The sequence below is a fragment of the Piliocolobus tephrosceles genome, unplaced genomic scaffold (assembly GCF_002776525.5).
Source record: "Piliocolobus tephrosceles isolate RC106 unplaced genomic scaffold, ASM277652v3 unscaffolded_41713, whole genome shotgun sequence".
In the NCBI taxonomy this organism is placed as follows: Eukaryota; Metazoa; Chordata; class Mammalia; order Primates; family Cercopithecidae; genus Piliocolobus; species Piliocolobus tephrosceles.
Window position 1 is genome coordinate 12,225 of NW_022326214.1, and position 18,726 is coordinate 30,950.

Here is an 18,726-nt window from a genome sequence, read left to right on the forward strand (position 1 = left end):
GTGTCTAAACAAAGATTACATGGGAAACAGGGCAAATACAAATAGTTCTTCAAATTACCCTGAGTTTTCATTTTCTAGAAATTTTTATCATGGGCCATCAATGAAGAATTCACGGCACCACTTAATTAAACTGTGTGTCTGCATACTAGCTATACATTTTCTGTAATAGAGCTGCCCAGGGCTGAGGAAAAATTAGACAGACTGAGCAAGGCAAGCATTTCCTTTTTCTTTCCCCACTCCAAACGAAATAAAGCAGGTTTTTGTTTTGTTTTAAGTTTAAGTTACAAAGTCTCATTGCATAGACATAGGAGGAATTGGCAGTAGTCCCTGTGAGAAACACTGGTGTTTCATACCAGGGGGATGATGTTGGATTTATAGTAAAAGCTGGAATCAGTGCTTGGCTTTGACATCATGTATTCATTCACCTGATACTCAGCAAGTCACTAAACCTGTTTAACTTTTAGATTATTCAGATGTAAACTGGTTATAATGCTTTCTATGTAGTGGATATTGTATTGTAAAAAATTAGTAATAAAACTAAAATAACATGCAAAAACACTTTGAAAACTCTGTAGCTCTGTAAATAGGTTTTGTGCCAAAAACTGAAAATAACATAAGAGTTTATGAAAGGAAAATGAGAAAATACAGTCAACAAATCTACCCACATTCAGTCATTCTTAAACTTTGATACATGAACTTCTAAGTTCTTTAAGCCTATACATTTTTATGTTTACAGATACAAGACCATACTTATATTCTTTTGTAAATAACCTTATTACTTAATGGCATCATGTCTGTTTTCTTTTTAATGTATATTCATGTGCACTTACAACATTATTTGTAATAGTTGTGTAATACTGCGTGGTGTAGATGTGTTATAATTCATTTAATAGTCAGATATTGCTGAACAATTAAGTTTTGTACAAGTTTTTACTGTTACAAAAAATGAATACATTTGAGGCTAAATCTTTGCATATTGTTGGTTATTTGTTTCTTACAAATTCTCAGAAGTGTAAATCCTGCGTCAAAGGGAATGATTGTGACACTATTGATATTGATATGTGCTTGAACATCAAGATGCAAAAGTGTACATTTCTCCCCTCCAATACTTAATGCTAGCCATCATTGATTTCTTTGATATTAGTAAATATGTTTGTTCTAATGCACATTCCTTGACATACCTTCATTTATGCTTTTTTCAGTTACTATTTCATCATTTCCAAACTACCTTTGCCCAATTAAAATTGGGGTGCTTTTCTGTCTTCAGACTGAAAAGTTAAATCTGTTGATCCTTTTTCTATTTTATGTAATATGAGTAATTTCTCCTAGGTTGTCTTGCTTTTCACTATATAAAAGTGTTTAATCTTCATATAATCCAATGTACCTGTACTTTTCTTTGTGATTTATGCCTTTAATGTTATTCTCAGAAAAAAAAAATTCAAAGTTGAATTCAAAGCACAAATATTAACTATGACCTTCTCTACTCCAAGATTTTAAATATATTCACCAAGATTTCTGTTTTGAATTTATTTTCTTTATTTAAATAAAATAGCTGCCCTGAATTTACTTTGTCTTAAGGCATAACGTGTAGAAATTTACTTTTCTCCTGTGTGACGAATAGTTTTCACAGCATCAAAATATCATCCCCCTGTATTGTCCTTACCCTGTTTTAGTGATCTAGAGTGAGAGCAGGAAGACCAGAGAGTCAGTACAGTGTTTTCAGTGCTTTGTATCATGGCCATCTCCATACTGCCAGTCTGTACCAGAGACAAATGTGTCCTGTGGGAGAGATAGCACCTGCCCTCAATACAAATCCCGTTTCATTAAAAATGATCTTGTTAGTGTCTATCGGGAGAACCTGCTCGCAATGTTTAACATGGGTTCTTTTCTATTTCCTAAGTGTCTCGGCTGGGTTCAGAAATAAAGGGAAAGAGTTCAAGAGAGAGAAATTTAAAGCTGGGTGTCGGGGAAGACATCACATGTCGGCAGGATCCGTGATGTTCCCCAAGCCGTAAAACCAGCAAGTTTTTATTAGCAATTTTCAAAAGGGGAGGGAGTGCACTAATAGGGTGTGGGTCACAGAGATCACATACTTCACAAGGTAATAAAATATCACAAAGCAAATGGAGGCAGGGCGGGATGACAGGACTACCGGATGAGGTGAAATTAACATTGCTAATGAAGTTTTGGGCGCGCATTTTCGTTGATAACATCTTATCAGGAAACAGGGTTTGAGAGCAGACAACCTGTCTGACCAAAATTTATTAGGCGGGAATTTTCTGCCTCCTAATAAGCCTGGGAGCACTACAGGAGACTGGGGCTTATTTCGTCCCTTGGGCTTCAACCACAAAAGACCGCACGCCTTAACGGGGGCCATCTATAAGGCTACCTTCAGGGTGCATTCTCTTTCTCAGGGGTGTTCCTTGCTGAGAAAAAGAATTCAGCGATATTTCTCCTATTTGCTTTTGAAAGAGGAGAAATATAGCTCTGTTTCCTCTAGCTCACCAGCGGCCAGTTCAAAGTTACCTCTTTTGTTCCCTGAACATTGCTGTTATACTGTTCTTTTTTTAAGATGCTCAGATTTCATATTGCTCAAACACACATGCTCTACAAACAATTTGTGCAGTTGACATAATCACAGGGTCCTGAGGCGACATTCATCCTCCTCAGTTTATGAAGAAGATGACAGGATTAAGAGATTAAAGACAGGCATAGGAAAATACAAGAGTGTTGATTGGGGAAGTGATAAGTGTCCATGAAGTCTTCACAATTTATGTTCAGAGATTACAGTAAAGACAGGTATAAGAAATTATAAAAGTACTAATTTGTGGAACTAATAAATGTCCATGAAATCTTCCCAATTTATGTTCTTCTGCCGCGGCTTCAGCTGGTACCTCCGTTCAGGGTCCCTGACTCCCTGCAACAAGTGTCATGTAGCTTCCACTTTCTATTGATAAAAAATAAGTCATGGTCATAGTTAATATTTGTGCTTTGAATTCAACTTTGATATTAATATTGGAACTTTCAGTGTTTTAAGTTTAGTATCTCATATCTTTTTCTCTTTTTTTTTTTTTCTGAGATGGAGTCTGACTCTGTGGCCAGCCTAGAGTGCACTGGCATGATCTTGGCTCACTGCAACCTCCACCTCCTGGGTTCAAGCCATTCTTCTGACTCAGCCTCCCGCATAGCTGGGACTACAGGTGTACACCACCATGTCCAGCTAATTTTTGGTATTTTTGGTAGAGATTGGGTTTCACCATGTCGGCTAGGATGGTCTCGATCTCTTGACCTCGTGATCCACCCGCCTCAGCCTCCCAAAATGCTGGGATTACAGGCATGAGCCACTGCACCCAGCCTGTATCTCTTTATTTTTAAACTGTCATTTCAATTTAGTTTTTGTCTCTTGTGTATAGCATGTATTGCCTTTAATTTTAAAGTTATCTGAGAGTATTTCTCAATATGGAAGATGAGAGTAATATGTCTGTATTTATGATTTCTGGTATGTTTGGCTTTATTATCTTACTTTTTCTTGATGAAAAATACTTTGATATTTTCTTTTTAAATTTGCTAGTAATTGATGTGTTTTTATCCCTTTCATTTTTTACTGATATGCAAGTCAGAAGCCCATTTCTAGTCTATCAATGTTTATATTTAAATATTTAGAAAACATAATTATACCATTTTTCTCCATCAATATCGAGAATAAAACTGGACTTGTACTTGTAAAAGATAGGAAATGCAATCTGCCTTTACTTCTATCTTCTTCCAAACCTTGAATCCTAGTGTAATAATGCCAAAAATTTAAGTCAATACTATTATTGGTAATTTTATATTGTCTTTGCTTTTACAATCATTTATTTACATTTTCATGTGCTACATTTTTATGCTACATTAACAGATTTATTTAGACTTGCTTCTGAGTTTATATTATTTACCATCTTTTCTCTATAAGTCATCTTCCTTATTTCTGTGTTCTTCATTTTGATTCATTGCTCAGCTGACTCAAGCACTTTGAGTAATTGTTTTTGGGAAAGGTACATAGAGGCTATGCTTTGAGTTGTTGCATGTTGCAGTGTCTGTTGCTCTCAAATGTGAAAGGTACTTTTCCTGGATATGGATTTATTGAGTCATAGCTATTTCCCTGCAAACTCTGCACGTAACTGCTTGAAGCTGCATTTACATAATACACTTTTTAAACCAAAAAAGTCTCAATTGTATATTTACTTGGTATAGGTTCAGGGGACACTGAAACAGATTGAAGGGGCTACAAGTACCCAAGCCACTCCTTCATGCCTTCATGATCTGTCAGGCTTGGTTCTGTATGGTCATATTGTCAAGTGAATTCAGATTGATGACATTTCCTTGATACCCAGAGATCCAGTAGACTGTGTGGGATCAGAGGTTCTTGTAAAAGAATGGCAACTTCGGGAAAGAATTTGCCCCTTTTGGCCAATTGATCCTCTGTCTACCTCAGCCTTAACTTTCTAAGCCTGGGTAGAGGTGGTGGGTCCAGGTGGAGGAGGGGAAGTTTAGAAGGATTGGGGATTTCCTTTATCTCAGGTTAACATCATTCGTCAAAGGCCAATTTTGTTTTTTTAACTTTTATTTTAGGTTTGGAGGTACATGTGAAAGTTTGTTACATAGGTAAACACATGTCAGGGAGGTTTGTTTTACATATTATTTCATCACCCAGGTATTAAGCTCAGTACCCAAATAGTGATCTTTTTTGCTTGTCTCTCTCCTCCTACCCTCCCTGCTTCAGTAGACCCCAGTGTTTGTTTCCCTCCTTGTGTTCTTACATCCTTATCATTTAGCTACCACTTACAGATGAGAAATTCAGTGTTTGATTTTCACTTTCTGCACTAGTTTGCTAAGGATAATTGCCTCTAGCTCCATCCACGTTCCCACAGAAGACATGATCTCATTCTCTCTTTTTTTTTTTTCTTTTTTTTTTTGAGACAGAGTCTCGCTCTGTCACCCAGGCTGGAGTGCAGTGGCACAATCTCGGCTCACTGCAAGCTCTGCCTCCCGCATTCATGCCATTCTCCTGCCTCAGCCTCCCGAGTCGCTGGGACTACAGGTGCCTGCCACCACACCCGGCTAATTTATTTTGTATTTTTAGTAGAGACAGGGTTTCACTGCCTTAGCCAGGGTGGTCTCTATCTCCTGACCTCGTGGTCTGCCCACCTCGGCCTTCCAAAGTGCTGGGATTACAGGCGTGAGCCACCATGCCCGGCCGATCTCATTCTTTTTTATGGCTGCATAGTATTCCAGGGTGTATATGTACCACATTTTCTTTATCCAATCTGTCATTGATGGGTACTTGTGTTGATTCCATGTCTTTACTATTGTAAATAGTGCTGCAGTGAACATTCATATGCATATGTCTTTACAGTAAAATGATTTCTATTCCTCTGGGTATATACTAGGTAATGGGATTGCTCAGTCAAATAGTAGTTCTGCTTTTAGCTCTTTGAGGTATTGCCATACTGCTTTTTACAATGGTTGAACTAATTCACACTTCCACCAACATTGTATAAGTGTTCCGTTTTCTCTGCAACCTAGCCAGCATCTGTTATTTTTTGACTCTTTAATAAGAGCCATTCTGACTATTGTCTGGTATGAAATGGCATCTCATGTGGTTTTGATTTGCATTTCTCTAATCTGTGATATTGAGCTATTTTTCGTATGCTTCTTGGCCACATGTATGTCTTCTTTTCAGAAATGTCTGTTCATGTCAAAGGTCAATTTTGGCAGTGCCCCAGTTCGCCTCAGTATCTGTCCTCTTTGTTCTCCAGTCTTAGGCACAGACTGGGAGCATTGTTTTAGGATTCATGCCTTTCACGGTGAAATTTGAGTCCTGTGTTGGAGGCTTCAGTATGACAGAAACTTCCTGAAGGGTTTTCCTACTGATGCCTGCTATGTCAGAGGCTTCTCCTCCTAAAGAGCCTCCAAAATAGGAGGCTTCAGTAAGGACAAAAAATTGTTCCTCATTAGCTACCTTGTCTTCAGCCATAAGGTAAAATGAGGCATTACTGGAGGCTCCATCAAGCAGGTTCTCCTTTCTTGGATTAATGGAAGGAGCCCAGTCTTTTGGGTGTTTCTCCTTTGAAGTATATCTTACTGAAATGTCTTACCTCTGCAGTTCATATGCAACCTCAAATGCAGCTCTCACTAATGTGTATCTGTTCACTAGGTGGCTAGTCTCAAAGAGATGACAAGAGCATCATTTACTCCCTGTGCTCATCCTTGAAATACCTTATTTTATTGCTATGGAAACTGAGATCTGGCCAAAGTTTGATGACTTCCCCAGGCTGGCATTGAAATACAGTTCTCTTCTACCACTCTTTTCTGTTTTCATGCTATATTCCTTGAGTTGATGACCACAAGATTAAGTTTAGTATTGCCATAAAGTTGGAGTTGGGGCTTTGCATGCAATGGAAATGTTACTAAACATCCAAAGTTTACTGTCTTATTCACGTATATTCTGGATAGGAAAGTAAACTACTCAGGGAGCAGAAAGGATACAATTTTAGTTTTTGTTAAAAAGTATTTTGTTATACAACTTCTGAATAATTGTCTTTTAACATTGTATTTATAAAGGCCTTTGTTTTTGGTTAAATTTATGATATAGATTAGAAGAAATCTGATTAATTTTATTTTTGCTTCTTTTTGCAGCAACAAGATTAAGAAAATTGTTCATTCAATTGTATCATCCTTTGCAATTGGGTATGTGAGACATAGAAAACAACATGTATTAAGTATACCTGAGACTTAATGCATAAAAAACACCACGTATTAAATATATCTGAGACTTGGCTGGGTGCAGTAGCTCACGCCTGTAAACCCAGCACTCTGGGAGATCGAGACGGGCAGATCACCTGAGATCAGGAGTTCAAGACCAGCCTGGCTAACATGGTGAAACCCCGTCTCTATTAAAAATACAAAAATTAGCCGGGCATGATGGCGGGTGCCTGTAATCCCAGCTACTCAGGAGGCCTAGGTGGAAGAATCGCTTGAATCTGGGAGGCGGAGATTGCAGTGAGCCGAGATCACGCTATTGCACTGCAGCCCGGGTGACAAAGTGAGATGTATATATATATATATATATATACTTAATATTTCAATGAGAAAGATTGAAATAAAAAACAAAACCAAAAAGCATTTCCTGTTCATGAGTTGCTAAGTAGCTATGTGCCCCATCTGATGTAAACTAATTTATCATGGAAGTTTGGTTTAAGCTCGACTTTAAGACTTGCAAAGAAATGGCTTTTGCCTAAGATTAATAGTAACATGTTAATATTATTTTTCTTCCATCTGCACAAGTAAAGTTAATGAAAATCGAGTGTTAAAATTCTATAATTATAAGTAACGTGTTTTATTAAGTACCTTTATACATCCAGAATTACTCTTTAATTCTGGAAACAATTTACTTAGACTCTTCTCTACATAAGAGTAAGATTTCATACTATCATATAGATTTATTCAATATGATATAGATTTACACAATATAATTGTTTCCTTTGGAATTAATGATATTTTAACTTGAGCTGCAACTTTTTGAAAAGTACTTTGAAGATGTTCATCTTCATAGATTAGGCAAATAATGTAAACAATTTATGGGGTATGTGTTTAGAATATGTAACAGCAAGTTTCAGGAGGTACTTTAGAGTTCAGTACTATAAATACATATGGAATTGAATTATTTCTCATGTACCCATCACTGTACTAGAATTGTCCATAAATATGTAATCATGTACTTGTTGAAAATGTCACTGACAAAAAACTTGGTCTTTTAAGAACTTATGTTACTCATGCTTTCCTTTGGTTTTTATTAATAAATTCTTAAGAATTATCAAGATTAATAAGATTTTATTTTTTATGAGAAATGGGTATAAACTTCTTATGAAATTCTCAAATTTTAAGAAGAGTTCACAAACAGACACAGGTAATTTTAATTTTAATTCAGTTTTACTTTTCTCTCTTGAGGTGTTAGTGTGATGTTTCTACTATAAAAAGGCATGATAACATCTTGTGAAGTGGTTTGGTGGGAATTTTATTTATTAAGAACTGCTTCTATTGGATGAGAACAGTGATGTTTCTGAGATTCTATAACATTACAGTTTTTCCTGCCACTGGGCAGTTTAATACTAAATAATAACATTTCCGTACCCGATCATTGGCCTAAATATAGTATAACTGTAGGGACACAAGCCCCTTTATCTTTGCTGTTATTTATTTATTTATTTATTTATTTATTTATTTATTTATTTATTGTAGAATATTTGGAGTTTTCCTGATCTTATTGGATGTGGCTCTGATCTTTGCTGACCTAATTTTCACTGATAGCAACGTTTGTATTCCTTTGGAGTATCATTCTATTTCTCTAGCTATTGCCTTATTTTTTCTCATGGATGTTCTTCTTCGAGTATTTGTAGAAGGGTAAGTTTGATTATTTTTATAAAGCATAAAGCTATTTTGTACTTTTCTAAGAAGCACTTTAGGAGGCCAAGGCTGGTGGATCATGAGGTCAGGAGTTCGAGACCAACCTGGCCAAGATGGTGAAACCCTGTCTCTACTAAAAATATGAAAATTAGCTGGGTGTGGTGGCGGGAGCCTGTAATCCCAGCTATTCGGGAGGCTGAGGCAGGAGAATTGTTTGAACCCAGGAGGCGGAGGTTGCAATGAACCGAGATTGTGCCATTTCACTCCAGCCTGGGTGACAGGGTGAGACTCCGTCCCCCTCCCTCCAAAAAAAAAAAAGCAACGAGGATTCACCTCAAGCTGATTTAAAAGCCTTTGGGCCTTAGGAGAACCTTGGTGGTAGTCTGGCAGTACCCCCATGGCCTGTGTTTGAGTTTGGTAGCCATAGATTGATGCTCCTCTGCTTTTGGAGAGGCATGGAAAGAGTGGGGAGGACTGCATCTTGTGGTTTGAGTGACAGTTCAACCAGCTCAGCCATAGCACAATAAAACACCAGGTAGAATTATAAGTTTTTGATCTAGGCCCTGATTCCCAGCACCTTTGGACTCACCCAGAGCCTGGGAGAACTTGCCATCCTGAAGGGAAGGACACAGGCCTGGCTGTTTTTACCATGTGATGATCGTAGAGCCCCAGGGCTTCAGCAAACTTATGCGATAGCTAGGGAGTGGTTACAGCAGGTTTTGGGCAAGACTCAGTGCTGTGCTGGCTTCACATCTGACCTAATGCAGTCTTAGTAGTGGTGGCCACAGGGGTGTTTGTGTCACGGTGAGTCAGAACAGAGAGGAAGACTCTGTTTGTTTGGGAGAAATTAAGGGAAGAGAACAAGACTCTCTTTTTGGTAACCCAGAGAATTATCCTGGATGTTGTCTAAGACCATTAAGGCAGTACCACATGAGTCTGCAAGAACTACAGAGTTTAGGAGGCTTGGGGTGCCCCCTAAAGCAGATACAACTTAGATCACAATAGCCAAGTTCTTTCCAATATCTGGAAAGCCTTCCCCAGAAAGATAGGTATAAACAAGCACTGACAGTGAAAACTATGATAAATACCTAACTCTTCAATGCCTAGACACCAAAGAACATCTGCTACCATCAACACTATCCAGGAAAACATGACCTCACCAAATGAACTCAGTAAGACACTAGAAGCCAATCCTGGAGAAACAGATATGTGACCTTTCAGACAGAGAAATCAAAACAGCTGTGTTGAGGAAACTCAAAGAAATTTAAGATAACACAGAGAAAAAAGTCATAATTCTGTTAGATACGTTTAACAAAGATATAGAAATAATTTAAAATTATCAAGCAGAAATTCTGGAAACAAAGAATGTAATTGGCATACTGAAGAATGTATTAGAGTCTTTTAATAGCAGAATTGATGAAGCAGAAGAAAGAATTAATGAGCTTGAAGGCAGGCTATTTCAAAATACATAGAGGAGACAAAGGAAAGAATAAAAAACAATGAAGCATGCCTACAGAATCTAGAAAATAGCATCCAAAAGGCAAATCTAAGCGATATTGGCCTTAAAGAGGAGGTGTAGAGAGAGAGGGGGCTTAGAAAGTTTATTCAAAGGGATAGTAACAGAACTTCCCAAACTTACAGAAAGATGTCAATATCCAAGTACAGGAAAGTTATAAAATGCCAAGCAGATTTAACTCAAAGAAGACTACCTCAAGGCATTTAATAATCACACTCCCAAAGATCAAGGATAAAGAAAGGATCTTAAAAGCAGCAAGAGAAAAGAAACCAATAATATACAATGGAGTTACAATACAGCTGGCAGCAGACTTTTTAACAGAAATGTTTCAGGCCAGGAGAGAGTGGCATGACGTATTGAAAATGCTGAGGGAAACAAAACATTTCCTCTAGAACAATATATTCAGTGAAAATATCCTTCAAAGTGAAGGAGAAATGTAAAGACTTTTCCACACAAGCAAAAGCTGAGGGATTTCATCAACACCAGACCTGTCCTAGAAGAAATGCTAAAGGGAGTACTTCAGTCAGAAAGACAAGGACATTAATGAGCAATAAGTAACTACCTGAAGGTCTAAACCTCACCGGTAATAGTAAATACACAGAAAAATACAGAATGTTATAACACTGTAACTATGGTGTATAAACTACTCTTATTCTAAGTAGAGAGATTAAACTATGAGCCAATCAAAAACATTAACTACAACAACTTTTCAAGACATAAATGTTATAATAAGATATAAATCGAAATAACAAATAGTTAAAAAGAAATGAGACTAAGTTGTAGAGTTTGTATTAGTTTTCTTATTACTTTTTTGTTTATGCAAACTGTTATTTTCTAAGCTTAAAATAATGGGTTATAAGATAGTATTTGCAAGCCTCATGGTAACCTCAAACCAAAAAAATACAATGGATACACAGAAAATAAGAAACATGAAACTAAATTATGTCATCAGAGAAAATTACCTTCACTAATGGAAGACAGGGAGGAAAGAAGGAAGAGAAGACTACAAAACAACCAGAAAACAATTAACAAAATGGCAAGAGTAAGTCCTTGCTTATTAATAATGACATTGAATGTCAGCAGATTAAACTTTTTAATCAAAAGACAGAATGGCTGAATGGATGAAAAAACAAGACCTGGTCAGGTACGGTGGCTCACGCCTGTAATCCCAGCACTTTGGGGGGCTGAGGCAGGTGGATCACAGGGTCAAGAGATGAAGACAATCCTGGGCAACAGGGTGAAACCCCATCTCTACTAAAAATACAAAAATTAGGTGGGTATTGTGGTGCACACCTGTAGTCGCAGCTACTCAGGAGGCTGAGGCAGGAAAATCACTTGAACCCGGAAGACGGAGGTTGCATGAGCTGAGATCATGCCACTGCACTCCAGCCTGGTAATGGAGCAAGACTCCACCTCAAAAAAATAAATAAATAAATAAATAAAAGTAAAAACAAAAACAAAACGAAACAAAAAACACAAGACCCATTGATCTGTGGCCTATAAGAAACACTTATCTCCCATTAGTCTGAAAATAAAGGAATGGAAAAATGTATTCCATTCCAGTAGAAACCAAAAAAGAGCAGGAGTAGCTACCCTTGTATCAGATAAAATAGACTGCAAGACAAAAACGATAAGAAGAGACAAAGAATGTCACGATATAATGATAAAGGGATCAATTCAGCAAGAGGCTAGAACAATTTTAAGTATATATTCATCCAGCATATATAGCCAATATATATACTGAGACTCGATGGCTTCCCTGCTGAATTCTACTAAACATTTAAAGAAGAACAAATACCACTCCTGCTTAAACTATTCCAAAAAGCAGAAAAAGCCAGTATTACCCTGATACCAAAAGCAGACAAAGATGCATCAAAATAAGAAAGACTGGGAGCGGTGGCTCACACCTGCAATCCCAGTACTTCGGGAGGCTGGAGCAGATGGATTACATGAAATCAGGAGTTCAAGAGCAGCCTGGCCAATATGGTGAAACCCCGTCTCTACTAAAAATACAAAAATTAGCTGGGCATGGTGGTAGGTGCCTGTAATCCCACCTACTCAGGAGGCTGAGTCATGACAATCACTTGAACCTGGGAGGTGAAGTTGCAGTGAGCCCAGATCACGACAGATGCACTCCAGCCTGGGTGACAGAGTGAGACTCTGCCTCCAAAAAAAAAAGAAGATAACAGGCCAATATATCTGATGCATATTGATGCAAAAATCCTCAAAAAGATACTAGAAAGCTGAATTCAATAATGTATTGGAGAGATCATTCATCATGACAAATGGGATTTATCCCTGGGATACAAGCATGGTTCAAAATATACAAATCAACCAAAGTGATACATCATATCAACATAATAAATGATAAAAGCCATAAGATCATTTCAGTTAATGCTGAAAAAGTGCTTGATAAAATTCAACATTTCTTCATGATAAACACTCTAAAAAAAACTGGGGCCGGGCGTGGTGGCCCAAGCCTGTAATCCCAGCACTTTGGGAGGCCAAGACGGGCAGATCACGAGGTCAAGAGATCGAGACCATCCTGGCTAACATGGTGAAACCCCGTCTCTACTAAAAAATACAAAAAACTAGCCGGGCGAGCTGGCGGGCGTCTGTACGTCTGTAGTCCCAGCTACTTGGGAGGCTGAGGCAGGAGAATGGCGTAAACCCGGGAGGCGGAGCTTGTGGTGAGCTGAGATCTGGCCACTGCACTCCAGCCTGGGCAACAGAGCGAGACTCCGTCCCAAAAAAAAAAAAACTGGGTATAGAAGTAACACAGCTCAATATAATAAAAACCATATATGACAGACCCCCAGTCAGTATCACACTGAATGGGGAGAAATGGAAGAGCTTTCCTCTGATATCTAGAACACAACTAGGATGCCCACTTTCATCAGTGTTATTCAACAGAGTACCAGAAGTCCTAGCTGGAGCAATCATAGAAGATAAAGAAATAAAGGGAATAAAAACAGAAATCTGAATTGGGAAGGAAGAAGTTAAATTATCCTTGTGTTTGCAGATGATATATTTTATTTGGAAAAAACGAACGATTCCACAACAAAAAATACTAGAATTGATAAATTCAGTAAATTTGCAGGATACAAAATCAACATACAAAAATCAGTAGCATATTATATGCCAGCAGTAAATCATATGAAAAAAGACTTTTAAAAAGTGATCCTATTTACAATAGCCACAAATAAAATTAAAAACCTAGGAGTTAACTTAACCAAAGAAGTGAAAGATCTTTATAATGACAACAATAAAACACTGATGAAAGAAATTGAAAAGGACACCACAAAATGGAAAGAGATTCCATGTTCATGAATTGGAAGAAGCAATATTGTTAAAAAGACCATACTATCCAAAGCAATTTATGCATTCAATGTACTCCCTATCAAAATACCAATGACACTCTTCACAGAAACAGAAAAAACAATCCTAAAATTTATATGGAGCCACAAAAGACCCAGAATGACAGCTATTCTAAGCAAAAAGAACAAAGCTGGAGGAATCATATTGCTTGACTTTAAATTATACTATAGAACTGTAGTAACCAAAACAGCATGGCACTGGCATAGACACATAGACCAATGGAAAAGTATAGAGAACCCAGAAACAAATCCACACACCTATAGTGAACTCATTTTCAATCAATGTGCCAACAACATACATTGAGGAAAAGGCAGTCTCTTCAACAAATGGTTCTGGGAAAACTGGATATCCACATGCAGAAAAATGTAACTAGACCCCTACCTCTCACCATATACAAAAATCAAATCAAAATGGATTAAAGACTTAAAGATAAGACCTCAAACTATGAAACTATAACAAGAGAATATCAGGAAGAATCTTCAGGACTTTGGTCTGAACAAAAATTTCTTGAGTAATATCCCACAAGCACAGGTAACCAAAACAAAAATGGACAAATGGCATCACATTAAGTTACAAAGCTTCTTCATAGCAAAGGAAACAATTAACAAAGTGAAGAGACAGCCCACAGAATGGGAGAAAATATTTGCAAAATACCCATCTGAGAAGGGATATATAACCAGAATATATAAGGAGTTCAAACAACTCTATAGGAAAAAAAAATCTAATAATATGATTTTTTAAATGAGCATAAGATTTGAATAGACATTTCTCAAAAGGAAACACACAGATGGTAAACAGGCATGTGAAGAGGTGCTTAACATTGATCATTAGAGAAATTCACAGTGTAGAAAACTACAATTAGATATCATCTCACCCTGGCTAAGACAGCTTATATCCAAAAATCAGGCAATAACAAATGCTGGCAAACGTGGAGATAAGAGAACCCTCATACACTGTTCATGGGACTGTAAATTAGTAGAACCACTATGGGGAACAGTTTGGAGGTTCCTTAAAAAAACTAAAAATAGAGCCACCATGTGATCCAGCCATCCCACTGCTGGGTATATACCCACAAGAAAGGAAATCAGTACATAGAGGAGATAATCTGCATTCCCATGTTGGTTGTAGCACTGTTCATGAGAGCTTAGGTTTGGAAGCAACCTGTGTTCAACAACAGATGAATGGATGAAGAGAATAGTAAATATACACAAGAGAGTATTATTTAGCTATACTTAGCTAATGTTATTATTTAGCTATACTTAGCTATATTTAGCTAATGAGATCCTGCCTTTTGCAACAATATGGATGGAACTGGAGATCACTATGTTAACTGAAATAAGGCAGGCACAGAAAGACAGACATCACATGTTCTCACTTATTTGTGGGCTCTAAAAAGGATAACAGTTGAACTCATAGACATGAGTAGAAAGATGGTTATCAGAGGCTGCGAATGGTACTAGGAGTTTGGGGGTGGGGAGGTGGGGATGGTTAATGGGTATGAAAAAATAGAAAAAAATGAATAACACCTACTATTTGCTAGCACAACAGGGTGACTACAGTCAATAATAATTGTACATTTTTAAATGATCGAAAGAGTGTAATTGGATTGTTTGTAACACAATGATAAATGCTTGAGGGGACAGAGATACCCCATCATCCATGATAAAGGTTAATATGCATTTAGTTATCTCTCTTACTATACTGAAATTGCCATATTGGTGCTTTAGTCATATATATGTGTCAAATGATGAATATAAATTTATTGTTTGAAAAGTTCCCATGAATGTTATATTTTTCCCTTAGTCTACTCTAGAACATGCATTTTAAATAATTTATGAAACTAGAATTCTTAATGGGGATCAGTTAATAGTTTGTGGTCTTTAAATATTCCTGTCTCTTCTTGCAGGGGAGATGAACTCATATTTTTCCATTTTATATTACAGGAGACAGCATTATTTTTCTGATTTACTGAACATTTTAGATACTGCCATTACTGTGATTATCCTGCTGGTTGATGTCATTTACATTTTTTTTGACGTTAAGTTTCTTAAGGATGTTCCCAGGTATGAAATACAAGACTCACCTCTCTTAAAATTTTTCATTTATTTTTTGCATTTTCTGTGGCTTTTATTCGATACAATCTTTTCAACTTCAAGTGGCCTCATTTTATGCCAAATATGTTGCTTTAAAATGAAATGTGTAGGTAAATTCCTACATAGGTTGAAACTAAAAGAGTGTGGTATTTAGGGACCAGCGAAGAGTATACACACTAAGTACCAGTAATTGAATAAAAAAGATGGAGTAACCAAAGAAGGACTTTACCTCTTGTATTAACTTTAACTTCACTACATTTTGAAGTTCTCATCAAATTCCCATTTGTATCCTTTTTTGGCCTTTTGGCTAAGATCAAGTGTGATATTCTTATTAGTTTAATATCTGATACATAAAAAATTTGATATTGAAAACAATTCCCCTCTGTGCTTCAACTACAAATCCCTTACACATAATGTTCTGTCTGGGTTTTTCCCACAGCCAAGAGGGAATTTATTTGAGCATATGCAAAATTTGAGTGACTTCAATCACGATTTTCTTTTCCTTTTTTTTTTTTTTTTTTGGTTTTCTTTTGAGATGGAGTCTCACTCTGTCGCCCAGGCTGGAGTTTAGTGGCATGATATCAGACTCACTGCAACTTCTGCCTCCCCAGTTAAAGCGATTTTCCTGCCTCAGCCTCCCGAGTAGCTGGGATTACAGGCATGCACCACCATACCTGGCTAATTTTTGTATTTTTAGTAGAGACGAGTTTCACCAGGTTGGTCAGGCTGGTCTTGAGCTCGTGACCTCAAGTGATCTGCCCACCTCGGCCTCCTAAAGTACTGGGATTACAAGCGTGAGCCACCATGCCCAGCCTCAGTCATGATGTTCTAAAAAATAGAAAACAGAACAGAAAACTAGGAGATGACATGTATAGCAACACAACAGTAGAGTTTTGCAGTATAGTTGTGGTAGAAACAAAGAAAGCTAAGGCAAAGTTAGAACTGCTGGGGATTAGGAAACTAAAGGGTGTATGAGGGCCTGGTGACTCTCTCTTTTTTTTTTTTTTTTTTTTCCTTTTTACTGTGACAGTGAGGAAAATGGAAGAGCAAATGTATACTGGGATGTAAATGTTGGTGGCTTCCTAAGCTTGTTCATGGGTCAAATACCTGGTTTCTTTCTGTACCCCTAGCTTCCCTGGACTACAACTCAGGCACCAACTAAGCATGTTAAGTGATAGGCTTTTGGAGTTGTTTGAAAATCACCTCAGCCAGTGTGGTCCTCTGACTAGAAACCTCAGCATCACTTGAGGGCTTGCTAGAAATACAAGAAAAATACCTTAGGCCCCACCCCGAACCCACTGAATCAATATCTCTGGGACCCAGCAATCTGTAGCTTAACAGGTTTTTCCAGATGACTCTGATTTATGCATGCTCAAACCAGAGAAGCACTAGTCCAGACCATCAGTTCGCTGCTTTGATATTTCTCATGGTAGGAGAGACACCAGCTAGCACACTTGGGAAGTATCTCAATCTGTTGCCTGCCTGATGTGCATTAGTAGCTGTAGTGAACCTCTGTTACAGATGGGAGTAACAAAGGTGAACAAGAATCCTCAATTTGTTTTGATGTGGAAAAATTGAAAATGCTAGTTTCAAATCCCAAAATTAAATTTACAAATTCTAAGACTCTATTGTTTCACTATTTCTCTAGACTAGAATTTTTCAGTCTCAGCATGACTAACATTTTGGGACAGATCATTATTGTCACAGGAGGGTGGTGAGCAGTTATATTCATTGCAGGATGTTTAGCAGAATTCCTGGCTTCTATTCATTAGATGGAAGTAGCACGCACACACACGTGAACACACACACACACCAGTTGTGAAAACCAAAAGTGCCTCAAGACACTGTCAAATATCCCCCATGTAGGTGATTGAGGAGAGGAGGGAAAATTGTCCCTGGTTAACAACTGCTGATCTAAACTTAATTTATATTCATAAAATTCTCTGTTTCTGAAGCAAAAATTGATCTTTTAAATTTATTTTTAGATGGACACGTTTATTTCGACTTCTACGACTTATCATTCTGATAAGAGTTTTTCATCTGGTTCATCTAAAAAGACAACTTGGAAAGCTGATAAGAAGGCTGGTAAGTGGGTAAAACATGCTTATGGTTAAGAAAAATATTTTGTGTTTTGGGATCCATTGGCAAGGGTTGATTCCTATACTGTATAATGTCCTTTATTTTTATGTTGATTTATGTTTCACAAACTAATAATGGTTTTAAACTCTTAGGTTTCAGGAAACAAAAGGCGATACAAAAGGGACGGATTTGACCTAGACCTCACTTACATTACTGGTTTGTGACACTTAACTGTTGATTTACTTAGATTAACTTCACTTTTTCTTGTAATTATATTTTTATTTTGTTTTTGCCTTGTCTAAGCCACATTCATTCAAAGTATTCTTTATTCATGAGGCTATATGCTATGCCACTGTGATAGTGTGACATATTGGTGGTTTAACTCTGGCAAGGAAGATTTCCATGTCATCTCAATTCAGGACTACTCGATTGCAGCACAGGAACTTGAATGGATTTTCAGCTGACTCCGTTTGAGTTTCAATTTATTAAGTTCTAGTAGTTATCCTGAATCCCAAGGATCCCAGAGAGACTGCTTCTCTTCCTAGAACCCCAGAGAATGAGGTCACAGCTTTGTAGATCTCAGGTTTTCTGAGTCAGAGGGCTACGAAGCACTTTGGGAGTTCCCACCATTACTGGTGCCCACAATTCTTGGATTTTCTTTGGTATTTAAGAAATAAATTCCAAGAACAGGGAGAACTTCAGACTGAGGCCAACATAAGTACATGGCATATGGTTTGCACCAGTGGAGTCTTATGAACACTGTGCCAGCTTAATGGTCATTATGTTGGATACTTTAACATGTTATCTTGATTATCCTGAGTATTAGCTCTTTTCCGTCAACCTCAATCTTAAAATTTATTTTTCTGTGAAAATGGAGTCTAATCATATAAAATTAATTTTTGTATGTTATTTTAAATCTATAATGATGTTTGTGATAGTGATGATTTTGACTTCCAGAACGTATTATCGCTATGTCGTTTCCATCTTCTGGAGGCCAGTCCTTCTATCGGAATCCAATTAAGGTAAGGGTGTTTATCTTAAAAATACTCATTTCTCAGTGAATGTAGACTGTGTAGTCAAAAGTTTAATATTGACCCAGAAATGTCAATATTCTTCCAGAAGGTACTCTTTCAAGTAAAACAATCATCATGGATTGATACCAGTTACGATTGTACCAGTGGTTACAAACCACCCCCAAACTTACTGGCTTATAAC

At 37.3% G+C, this 18,726-nt stretch overlaps 1 pseudogene; it reads left to right on the forward strand.

Moving 5' to 3' along the window:
- Positions 1-15,719: 15,719 nt before the first annotated feature.
- LOC113223532 lies at positions 15,720-15,838 on the forward strand (annotated as a pseudogene).
- Positions 15,839-18,726: the final 2,888 nt, after the last annotated feature.